The sequence below is a fragment of the Sorex fumeus genome, unplaced genomic scaffold (assembly GCF_029834395.1).
Source record: "Sorex fumeus unplaced genomic scaffold, SorFum_2.1 ptg000246l, whole genome shotgun sequence".
NCBI classification, from domain to species: domain Eukaryota; kingdom Metazoa; phylum Chordata; class Mammalia; order Eulipotyphla; family Soricidae; genus Sorex; species Sorex fumeus.
Genome location: NW_026606303.1, coordinates 414,598 through 422,617, shown reverse-complemented (window position 1 = coordinate 422,617; position 8,020 = coordinate 414,598). Strand labels below are relative to the sequence as shown.

Below are 8,020 nucleotides of genomic sequence, written 5' to 3'. Positions count from 1 at the left end.
CTTATGAACTCGGATTCTCTAAAAGACCAAAGAGTTCAAAATGCCAGAAATCAACCCAGAGAGAGGCCAGTGCACAACTGCCCTAGAACCGAGGCTCAACGGCTCCCAGGACTGTTGCAGGGGGAGGGGCCGAGGCTTTGATGCTTGCAGAAGTTTAGTGAAATTTTACTGACTGTGAGGGAGAAAAAGGTTGCCTATGTGTACATGCCAGAACCTGCGTATTGTTCTGTCCATTTGAATTTAAAGAAACAAGTTAATAACTTTGGGAGATGGAGAACACAAAGAAAAAAGAAAAGAAGGACTGGTTGCACCCCCACCCCCCAAAAAGAATTCTTTTAAACACCTAATCCCAGGTTGAAGTGCTATTTCTGGAATAAATTATTACCAAGCAATGACAACAATGAAAACACACACATGCAAAGCAATTATACGAATGTCTTGCAGAGCGGCTTTATGCTGGGAGTATCCATTGGGTATCACTCAGTTCAGTAACTTTCAGCAAGTTCGGAGAATGTGTTTTTGAAACCTTTCTGAGCCAGAACAGGGGCAAAGATTGTTCCGACTAATCCAACAGAGAATGATTTTCATCCAGACTCTGGAGAGGACCAAAGTGAGTTGCTCTTAAACAAAAAGGCAATTCGCAAAAGGCCAGAACAGAAAGATGAACATGGTTTCCGGTAGAGGATGAGAGCTCGGGACATACAGGGTGGGTGGCCTCACACCCTCGGCCAGCCTCGCCTCAAGGCTGGCTTGCAGAGGAGGAGATGGAGGACCTGGCCTGGGGAGAGAGGGCGGCAAAACAGAGAAGGAACAAAGACACAATAGATACAACCAAACGGGTGTGTGTGTGGCTGTGTGTGTATGTGTGAGAAAGAGAGAGAGAGAGCATTTACACCACAAAAGGACGTGTGTGGGGGAGCACAGGGCGGGGACGGACGGCCAGTCAAGACTGGGCAATGCCACAGCCTGGAAAGGACATGAGAGGGGACAGAAGTGTGGCTCCTGGGATGCATATTTGGAGAGAGACAGAGGTGCGTGTGAAGTGGGGAATCTCATTAAAGTCTGGGGTCCAGGACAGCTGTGGATGTTCGTGTCTTACTCACTGGTTCAAATCTGTGTGCCTTGGGGACGGAGGGAATGTGCAGCCCTAGGAGAAGTCGGGAGGGCCAATGGGAACTCCCTCCATTCACCTTGCGGCACTGGGTCATGCATGTTTACATCACATGCACTGGGCCATAGCACCAGTGATGCGGGCAGGTGACACAGTGAAGGAGGCATAACTTACAGCAACAAGCTGAGTCTCCCTGGTCCCCGGGTGAGTGGGTGAACGAGGAGCATGTTCCGAGGGTCGGATCCCTCCAAAAACTGACAGGAGGAATCGGAGACTGAGGCCCACGTTAGAAATGGCAGAATGTATGTCTGGTTAGTGAGACCCAAGATATCCGCACACACATTACAGAATTCTCATGGGTTTACGGCAAACTGAAATTCTCACAGAGATGAAAAGAGAACTGTGTATTTATCTCAGTGTGTGGCTCACACTTACACTCCAGATCATTAAGTAGTAAGAAAAGAATCTGAGACTAACAGAGATCTCTTGAATTCAACCCCAAGGGCTGGACGTACACCAGAAAGGGTGGTGCAGTTAAGCTATTACATGAGTAACACCCCGCTAGGAAATAGGATCTTGTTTAGGTGGAAAAAAGAGGGTTTTAGAGGAAAGGAAATCTCTGATGCAACCCCGTGGGTCAGGAATCTTGACTTTCCTACGGCATGTGTTTGGGGGCTGGGCTGGGGTCTACACTTCACAGACAGGAGAGCTGGGTTGGTCCCCAGCACTGCATGGTCTCTGGAGGCGGGAATGACTGCAGAGCACTGCGTCCCCAACGCAAAGCAAAACAAACTTATTTGGTAACTGATGCCACCATAAGATTATTTTAAGAGTTCCTTGCTCTAAATCTAACACACACTTAGAAAATCTGATTTTGAATGTTTATTCAAAGTGAGGGGGTTTAAGGAAGATGAGCAGATTCTGATTTTTTGGGGGGAAGGGGGGTTATACCGGGAGATCTCAGGGGTTCCTCCTGGTTCTGCACTCAGGAATTACTCCTGGAAGTGCTCAGGGGGACCATATGTGATGCCGAGGATCGAACCCAGTTGGCCGTGTGCAAGGCAACTGCTCTCCACACTGGAATGTCGCTCCAGTCCCAGATCCCCATTCTTTGGTCAGGACTATCCAACGTGCCTGAGCCATGAGCTCTGAGGCAGGAGGAGAGGGCAGCTTCCTTGGCGTGTTCCTGACACAAGCCTGGAACATTGCACAATCCCCCGGCAGGCTGTCCATGACAGGGCATGTGTGGCGACCCCTACATGGACACGGCCAAACAGACCCCGGCAGCTGCTCCTGCTGACCAGTCCTCACGGCTAATTCCCTTGGTCTCCTCTCAGCTCTGACTTCTACCGTGCAAGCCACAAGTGGCTAGAGGACATCGGGCCTCTTTACCGATGCCCGGGTCACAAATACATGGGCCCCTTTAAAGCCACACGCTTTACAGTTGGTGTCCTGAGCAACAGCAGAGGGAGGAGAGCCGGAAGGGAGGTCTCCGGGGCCAGAAACCTTTCCCAAGGGATCACACTATCCAGATTCTTTCCTTACGACTTACATAAGAAATAAATCAGTCATGATGCAAACACCTTAAAGTGTTACTGGGCAACCTTTCAAAATGCAAATAACAAGAACCAAATATTAGAAACAGGAAGAGAAATGCAAATACAGCCAGGAGAACTAAATTGGCACTGAAGTTCTTTGCTGTGGCTTGATCTAAAAGGGTGCGTGCGTGTGCGTGTGTGTGAGTGTTGTGTTTGTTGTCGAGAGTATTTTACGAAACAAAAGCAAGACACAGACGGACGAAGGCAGCCAAAAAATGTATATACAACGACTTGGTTTACTAAAAAATATATATGAAATTTATTTATTATAACGTGGATAGACTTTCTTTAGTCTTACCATCAAAGACACACAGAGAGAGCAAAGGAAGCAGGAGTGGGAGGGAAAAGAGAGGGTGAGGTGAGCACGGCAGCGAGCGAGCGCGGAGACAGCCAGACATCAGCACCCACAGTGAGCTCAGGACCGCGGAGACTGTCTCCCGGCCCCGCAGAGTTCCTGACCAAAGGCCGCGCCTGACATTCTGGTTCTGGTATCCGTCCTTGGCCGTCAGGGACGTGGGGGATGCAGAACAGGACCACCCCCCCACCCCGTCCGCTCTGGCTTTAGCAGTGGTCTGAGCAGTACAGGACTGGCCCTGCCTTCCGCAGCTGGACCTGTTTTGAACCTTTCATTTCCCTTCCTTGTGTCCTCCATCTTCTGCAGCCTGGCAGTGGGCTGGCCTTGGGGATGCTCCTGGCTCCTTGCTGGGGGCTGCGTGGAGGGAGGGAACTCTGCCTCCTGCAAAGCCTGTGCTCCCTGCGGCCCCAGACTTCAGAGCAAAGCTCAGATATGCTTAGGCCTATCTGCCTCTTTCTTTTCTTTTGTTTTGGGGCCACACCTGGTGATGTGAGGGGCTACTCCTGGCGTTGTGCTCAAGGATCACTCCTGGCTGGGGGAGGATCCACCTGGGATGCCGGGGATGGACCCTGGGTTGGCCTCAAACAAGGCAAGTTCCCTGCCCGCTGTGCTATCCTGCAGCTCCCCTATTTGTCCTTTTCATTCTGACTTTCGTTTGCATTTCTGCAGCAAGTTCAAATTCTGGGCTTCTCTGCTCCACCTCAGTTCAAGATGTTTTCCATCCTGTGGAACGATGTCTTTTTCTCCTGGTACTCTGGTTGAAGTTTTTGTTCTCCTGAGTCATAACAGTAAATGCAGAAAACGAATCTGTAACAAGATAGTTCTTTTTATTTGGTGGCAATTTGGCGGTGTTCGGGGCTTACTCCTGGCTCTGTGCTCAGAGAGCACTCCTGGCGGTGCTCGGGGGACCATATGGAGTGCGGGAATCACACCCGAGTCAGACAAAAAGCAAGGCAAGAGCCTTCCCGCTCTGATATCACTCCAGCCCCATAGAGTGATGAAAGTGAAAAACAACAACAACAATGTTTTTACATGCAAGGGAATATGTAGTTTTTAATTAAAATAACACTAGCACGTTACTCATTTTTTTATTTTATTTTATTTTGGCTTTTTGGGTCACACCCGGCGAAGCTCAGGGGTTACGCCTGGCTCTGCACTCAGGAACTACTCCTGCTGGTGCATGGGGGACCATATGGGATGCTGGGGATTGAATGTGCAAACGCCCTAGCCGTTGTACGTTGTACTATCATTCCAGCCCCTAGCATGTCATTTAAAAAAAAAGAAAGAAAAATTTGTGACAGAAAAGTGGTTATTTTCTTCCCCTTCCAGATCTGGTCACTGCAGAATTTTTGGTCGTCGCTTTTTTGGTTGGTCGTAAGGTCTTCTTACTGAAGAAATAAGACTGCAGATTCTACTGCTGCCACTGGGTTCAAAAGTCTGTATTGCTAAATAATGTTTGATTTATAATTTTTTTTTTTGCTTCTGTTTATGGGTCCTACCTAGTTGTGCTCAGCGCTTACTCCTGCCAGAGCTTAGGAACCACATGGGACGCCGGGGATTGAGCCCAGGTCAGCCTCAGGCAAGGCTGGGCCCTCCCCGCAGTGCCATGGGTTCTGCCCCAGGATTAGACTTTTATTCCCGTCCTAGGCATCCTTTGTGCTGACTCTCCTCTCCTCTGCTCTTCCAGTACAATTGTCCAAAGGCTTTGCTTGGCAGTGTTTTAGCGCAGGGGCTGTTTCAAGAGCAGATGAATTTGTAGATTGCAATGCCAGACATCAAACCACGTGGGGCGGTGGGCGGCGTTATTGGTACTTCCACCCCAACGGTCCATGTTCCCTGACCCCAAGGTGCCGGAAACAAACTCAGGAATTTCTCACACTTCCCCCATTGCTGCAAACAGAGGCTCTTTTCCAATAAATAAAGCCCATTTGTGTCAAACACATGTCCTGGGGCCCCAAGGCAAAGCCAATGGGGTGAAGGGGTGAAGGTTGTTTCTGCAGCTCAGGGTCCTGGGGAGGGGGAGGGGCACTTTAAAGAGGAGTGAATCTGAGGGTTAGTTTGTTCTTTTTCTTGAGGGCCACTCCAGGTGATGCACCAGGCTTCCTCCTCCTGGCTCTGCACTCAGGGGTCACTCGCCGTGATGCTTGGGGGACCATGTGGGGTGCAAGGATGGAACCCGGGTTGGCCGCATGCATGGCACACACTTTCCCCTGTACTGTACTATCGCTCCAGCCCCAAATTTGAGTATTTCTTAACTTAAAAAGAAAAAGGGAGACGGTAGCCCTGGCCTCCTAGCTTTGTGGCCTAGGTTAAAACCATCCTTAAGCAACCGAGTAGATTTCTCTGCAAGGACAGCGCAGCCAGCGTTACCATGGAAATAGGCAGCCCGGCCAGCAGAAACCGATGCGGTCACATGCCTGATAGCATCCATCATATCAGCAGGCGGGGTTGGGCCGCTGAGTCCCACACGGCCCACAGCGTGATGCCTTTTTAAGCGAGTGACACCCTTCACTCGTGCACCCAGCCTGGAGAGCATTCCTACTGCTTGAGAGGGGCCGTGGCGGGGGCTGGCGCTGGGCCTGTCTGGGTCTGTGGAGCTCAGGACCGCTCCATGCTGAAAATGGGGATATTCTGCACGCCAGGAGAATTTTTTTTCTTTCGGCAAAAATAAACTGTCCTATTTGCCACTGTCTGTCCACTGGCCAGACTGCACCTGACTCAGGTGAAACGCCTGAAGGAAAGGCGGTCAGCTCACTCCCCAGCAGGTGGGTGCCAGGGTGGAGTTGGGAAAAGTACCTCCAGGAGCCTGGGCCAGAGCAGAGCGGGGAGGGTGTTGGCCTTGCACACAGCAGACCTGGGTTCCATCCCCGGCACCAGAGAGGACCCCCCCAACCCCACCAGGAGTGAAACCTGAGCGCAGAGCCAGGAGTAAGCCCTGAGCACAGCCAAGTGTAGCCCCCCCCCAAAAAAAAGTAAAATAAAACGATGATTTAAAAGAGAGACCCTGCAAGGCCAATGCACGCAGATCCAATGTGAACAGTGTAAATAAATTCAAACAGCCTCCCATTATTGGTTATTTCAAAATACACATCCCAAACAATTGGGGGTGGGAGTGGCATACACACAGCTGTGCTAGGGGTCAGGCCCAGGGTGGCCGCACGCAAGGCAAGTGCCTTACTCACTGTCGTGTGTCTTGGCCCCACTCCTCCCAAACTACTGTTCTTACAAGGATGTTACAAATACTTCATCTGAGGGTTGCATTTCTGGTTTATGCCATAAAAGGTTGCGGTGACGGTGAGACTGTCTGTGTTGGCTGAACCCCATGCGAGCTGTCACGCTGACTGTGTGCCGATCCAGTCACCGAGGGCTGGATCCATCTGTCATGCCTGAACACAACTATTTTTAACCTGCGGAGTCTAATGGGTGGTGGCGTTCGTTCGGCCCCTTTCAGTTCTCTTGATTTGTTAATTCCCATCCCCCATACTTTGCACACTAGGGTGACCCCATGAAGATTTAGGGGGTCAAATCCACATCAAAATGCTCTCAATGATTAAATGAGGCATGTTTCAGAGCTATTTATTTAGTGATGGGGGGGAGGTATTTCAGGCCTGAGCTAATTAGTCATTTAGGAGCTGGGAGATTTAATTTTAATTATGGATGAAAAATCTCCCTCCCTCCCTTTCTCTCTCCCTATCTCCATCTCCTGACAAATGAGCAGCTTTCACTTAGCAAATGGTCACCAGCAAACCTGGTTGCAGACGGTGCCTGCTTTGGGGAGACTGCTCAGTCTCCCGTGGGAGCCACACAGTGACTCCCGATCCACTTGCAGTTCCAGAAGGATCTTTGGGTCCCCAAGGCCACCAGTCATCCCCTCAGCCACATTCGTGTCTCTACTTCGCACGGAGCTCTGCTCCTGAACGCCACGGGGAAGGCTGCCAGCGCCCCCACAGGTGTGGGGGGATGGGAACTGTCCATTCCACTTTACGAACCTCCCATATATATTTTTAAAAAGCAGCATTGGAGCTGGAGTGGCAGTAGGGCAGGCAGGGTGCTTGCCTTGCAGGCTGCAAACACGCGTTGGACCCCTGGCACCCCCTATGGTCCCCGAGCCGGCCAGAAATGGTGCCTGAGCACTACTGGGTGTGTCCCCCCCCCAAAAAAAAAACAAACAAAACCCAGCAATTGCTTTCACTTTTGCTGCCTAAAATAAAGTGTTTTTTTCTCTTTTTTGGGTCACACCCAGCGATGCTCAGGGGTTACTCCTGGCTCTGCAATCAGGAATCCATCCTGGGGGTGCTCGGGGGACCACATGGGATGCCAGGGATTGAACCTGGGTCAGCCACTTGCAAGGCAAACGCCCTACCGGCTGGACTATGGCTCCGGTCCAAACTGAAGTGATTTAATTAAGCAATTTCTCTCATAGGACATAAACTTACATTTCTTTCTTGAATTCTTCCATCTCTTGATTCTCTACAGTCAGACGCTCTTTCGATTTCTTCAGCTCTTCCACATTCTTCAAGTTGTTTTCTTTAAGGGATCCGACTTCGAGACCAAGAGAAAAGAAACCTGGACAAATGCTTCTGTTTTCCAGTGGCATGGATGGGGACACAAATCAGACGTGAAGACGCAAGTTTGAATAGCAAAGGGCCGGAGACACGCGGCTCAGGGGCGTCCTGCAGCGCACCCGTGCAGGAAGCCCCGTCTGTAGGAAGCAGACCCTGAGCACTGTTGGTGGTGGCTTAAAAGACCGAAAAAGAACGGACACTAGAGGCTCCTGACAGAGACAAAGAGGACTCTGAATGAAGAATGCCCCTCCCAAGCCCTGAGTGTAATCGCTGAGTGACTAAGGATATGGTTTTTCTTTCTTTTCTTTTAGGGTCACACCCAGCAATGCACAGGGATTCCTCCTAGCTCTGCACTCAAGGAATTACTCCTGGCGGTGCTCAGGGGATCATA

General features: G+C 50.5%; 1 pseudogene; it reads right to left on the bottom strand.

Annotated features, from left to right (window-relative positions):
• Positions 1-5,385: 5,385 nt before the first annotated feature.
• Positions 5,386-8,020, bottom strand: part of LOC130018278 (CAP-Gly domain-containing linker protein 1-like) — a 29,164-nt pseudogene continuing 26,529 nt past the window's right edge.